At 38.9% G+C, this 4,210-nt stretch overlaps 1 long non-coding RNA gene across 1 annotated transcript; it reads right to left on the bottom strand.

Moving 5' to 3' along the window:
• Nucleotides 1–214: 214 nt before the first annotated feature.
• Nucleotides 215–783, bottom strand: LOC129425978 (uncharacterized). The gene is made up of 3 exons (XR_012368192.1): nucleotides 723–783; nucleotides 491–647; nucleotides 215–398 (listed from the first exon to the last, which is right to left on the bottom strand). It is a non-coding gene; the product is annotated as an uncharacterized lncRNA (long non-coding RNA).
• Nucleotides 784–4,210: the final 3,427 nt, after the last annotated feature.

Raw genomic sequence — 4,210 nt, 5'->3', positions numbered from 1 at the left:
TACTTATGACCGGAAGTGAAGAGGGATCGTTTTTAGGAGGGGAGATTTGCATTTTTGATTAAAGATTATGAGCACACACAATTTTTTTTTAAATAATGAAGCTCACAGATAAGTCATTTGTTAATAATACCACAATAAAAAAAAATATATATATAGTTTTTCATTTCAATTTCATTGCGACTTTAATATGTATCAGACAGGGGAACCACAGAGCTCATACAGAGTGTCATTTAATCTATAAAACATAAAATGTTCATGTCCTCAAAACACATATGAAGTAGAGCACTACGGTGCTATGTTAAAAGACCGACCAGACACCAGCAGCACCCTTTAATGACGTCACGTCCGCACAGCAGGCTAAAATAGCAGCGCTAAAACAGCGCGAAGAGGTAAACGGCCTGGAACGAGAGGGAGAATCCTAAAGTGAATACAGATATAAACATTACGAATACACCTTACTCCCACTTAAAGTTGTGGGTTACACACTTACCGCTTCTTACGCCAGGCACAACACCTTACGAACACCGGCATACAGCTGTCGTAGCAGCCACCAGTGCCCTGGCATACAGGGAGTCAGCCTGATAGGCTAGCACTCTTAAAACCCATTGCACAGTGCTAACAGGCACCAACATCGGAGCCAACACACACTAGAATTCAAATTTAGTTTTAAAATCACACACAACACATTAAAATAACCATATGCTAGGGGCTAGCACGCTTACCTGTAACGACCATCAACAGACGCAGGGGGAGGGAAATCAGACGTGACAAATACACAGCTTCAACCAATCAGCCTTTAAGTAGAGAGCCCTTCTCTCCAATAGGTGAACACAGCTGTCAATCACCTTGTCCCACTACACTTACATGTTGGAATATCATACATTTTTAAGTAATTTTGGCAAAAATGGCATGTAACCAAATTCAAGGTTATTTAGGGTAGAAGTGGGTTACTCATAGCCAAACTATATTGGGTCTATAGTTAGCCGTCATTTCAACATCTCAGTTTTTGCTTGCTGGGGTCATTCCTGTCTGTTGTTGAAAGTCAAGATTTACCTGTGAGCAATTTACCAATTCAGGACAGATTTAGAAAAAAATGTCTAATGGAAATGAATAGAAATATGTTTGACCAAACCCTTTATTATGACAACTTGTTCAACCATTTTGCATGTAAAGACGTATATTATAAATGCCTAAATGTTGTGGGGGTAAGACTATTCAACAGAGACCCATTATAATACAGATAACATTTTGATCAACAGGACATAAGCAATTGATAATGTAAGAAAAAACAGAGAATTGTACATAATAATTTGCATGGATGTACCAAACCATTTGCAACTTGTTAAAAAAAATGAGAAACTGCTTTTTTGATGTGCACAAGTGACACAATGATGTAAAGACTGAACAGGTAGTTCTGATCTGAGAAATTTACTAAAACGACTGAGAAAAACTGTAAATGATGCTTATCAGTACTGTACTTAGTAAGTTGTTATATATTTGTACAGGTGGGAGTTTAAGGCATGTTCCTGTACAAACAAATTCAGGTTGCACCACTAAAAAGACCTATAGATTTTTTCTGTAACTGATGGCATGAGATTTGACCAGGTGAAAGGTAGCAGTGGAAAAGAAAAGAAAAAATAATATTTTCTTTTAAACTGGAAAAGTAGGTTCCATCACAGTGCCTGACAGGCATAACAAAGATCTTGTTTACACCTGGTATTAAGATGCATTTTGGTCGATCGGATCACAAGTGGATAAGAGAGACGCATTGTGTTATAATCCGTCTCTTTTGTCTACTTTGGACTGCTTTTGTGTCATGGGCTTGCCAGACCTTTTGTACTAGACTCAGGTCTGAGTGTATCTGTCAAGACCATGACAGTACTATGTTCTGTGTGGGGACACGTGGAGTCATATTGTGTGTGTGGCTTCCACGTGTTCCCAGTGTCTTGTCGCTGTCATGGTCTTGCCAGACCTTTGTGTAAGATTCAGGTCTAATTTCAGAGGGCAAGATTATGGCAGCATTGTGTTTTGTGTGGGGACACGTGTTTTCACATTATGTATTTGTGTCACGTGATCCCAGTGTCTTGTCACTTTTACCCGACTCCCTTATGTACTCGTGTCTTGCGTAATTAATTATGTTCACCTGTTCCCCATTTGTGTGTGTCGTTATAATGCCCTCTCGTTCTCTGTCGTGTGCTCGTTCGTTCGTCCTGATTCAGTGTGTGTTGTTCCCGTCTTCCGGATCACCTAAATCAGTCATTCTCAAAGTTCTTGTTATTTTGTATCCCGTGTTTGTTTCTCTGTTCCGTGTTTCATCACCATTGTTTTGTTATCATCTGTTTTACCCCCACGTGGGTCTTTGTGTTTTCATAATAAACCCTCAGTTTATTATTTAAGTCGTGTCTGCGTGTGGGTTCTCTCTTTTGTGTAAGACCAGTCGTGACATTTTGTCCAGACTACTTTAAGAGGATAAGTCATTAAAACATTTAAGTTGACATGCATTAATATTATGTCCGAGTCCTCTGCTTATTTTACCCAATTTCATTCTGAAATACTAGCCAAAAAATGTTAAGAAAATTAGTAGGAAAAAGAGCAAAATGTGTGCACATCCAAAAACAATTTAGTACACGTGCTTGAAAAACTAGATAGTAAAAGAACAAAAATTGGCACATGGCTTATACTGCTCTCAACATTTGGACCCCACAGGTCTTCGTCAGGTCAGACAAACACTGTGTCATCATCGAGTGACAATTACTTAACATCTCTTCAACAAGATCAGTCACACCTGATATCATTTAATCGAACACACCTGATAGACATAGTTTAAGTAAACAAACCCAAATCACCACAAATAACAAAAAATAATAAAAAAATGTATATAAATAAATGACAATAAAAGGTTTTAAATTAAAATCCAAATTTAGGCTTTTCACACCTGAAATTGTTAACCCTGGGTTATTCTAAAACCAGGGTTAAAGGCATCCTGGTTTTTTTTCATGTTTCACACTGTTCAAACTTAACCAGGGGTTAAGAGATAACCCTGGGTATTCATAATTTGACGTTTCACACTGTACATTCCTAAACCCTGAGTCAGGAGTCTCCAACCCAGCTCCAACACACCTGTCTGGAATTATCAAGCAACCCTGAACACCTTGATTAGCTGCTTCAGCTGTGTTTAATTAGGGTCATAACATTCTAACCCTGCTTTGTTTCACACTGCATGCTATTGGCACCGCAATGCAGGGTTAACACCACAAATGCGGTGCTAACCCTGCTCCGGAGCAGGGTTTCATAACCCTGGGTAAAAAGTGGTGCTAACACGCTTTCAAATAACAGGTGTGAAACGCTCCTTAACCCAGTGTTAAAAGCGGGGTTTAGAATGAAGATAACCCAGGGTTAAGCGCAGTGTGAAAACCCCTATTGAGACCATTTGGGGACAGGGAATATAAGTCGGCCCAGAGCTCATGACATACTGTATAAGACAAAAAAAATTAAAGACAAAGGCAATTATTTTTTCTTCTGTTTTGCTGTAAATACTTCAGATATTTAACTGGGAGCCCACAAACAGTTTCACAGCACTGCATTCATGGAAAGTTGTAAAACCTTTTTGTGGTAATGCATTATTTTCAACTTCGTTTTCATGCCAAGACCCTGGCTGTTTCTCAATATGCATTCTTCAGCGATCTTGCGTCCTCGTGTTCTCTATCTATGTCATCATTAACTTTCGAAGTTCAATTTCAATCCTCAGGAACACAAGTACAGAGGAGGCATGAAAATACCCAGATGTGTTCTTGATATCGAGGATGCATCGAGTGCAGACTTGCGCGCTGAAATTTGGGGAGGTCAGGTGACCAACAGGAACATCACACATCTCAATTCTCACAAGTGTGTTCTGTGTTCTCGCGACCTTTTGAGTTCGTTCTTCCAAGGTCGCTAAGCAAGACCAATCTCCACGAGAACGCAAGTCCGTTCTTTGCGTTCTTGGAATTGAGAAATAGCCCATGAGGGTGGTAACCATTATAAAGTTGCCATGGAAACTAACTATACCGTCTTATTCTAGCTTTTAATGTTGAGGAGCCTTCATATTCATTTACACTGAAAATTTTGCAGCATTTTTGTCAAATCAACGCATATTTTAATGTGACTCTAACCTAAAAGAAAAATAGGTTAAACAATTTGAACTTGAATCTATAAGATATGTCAACTTTTT

Source organism: Misgurnus anguillicaudatus, chromosome 25 (assembly GCF_027580225.2).
Source record: "Misgurnus anguillicaudatus chromosome 25, ASM2758022v2, whole genome shotgun sequence".
NCBI lineage: Eukaryota > Metazoa > Chordata > Actinopteri > Cypriniformes > Cobitidae > Misgurnus > Misgurnus anguillicaudatus.
This window is presented reverse-complemented; position numbering and strand designations above follow the sequence as displayed.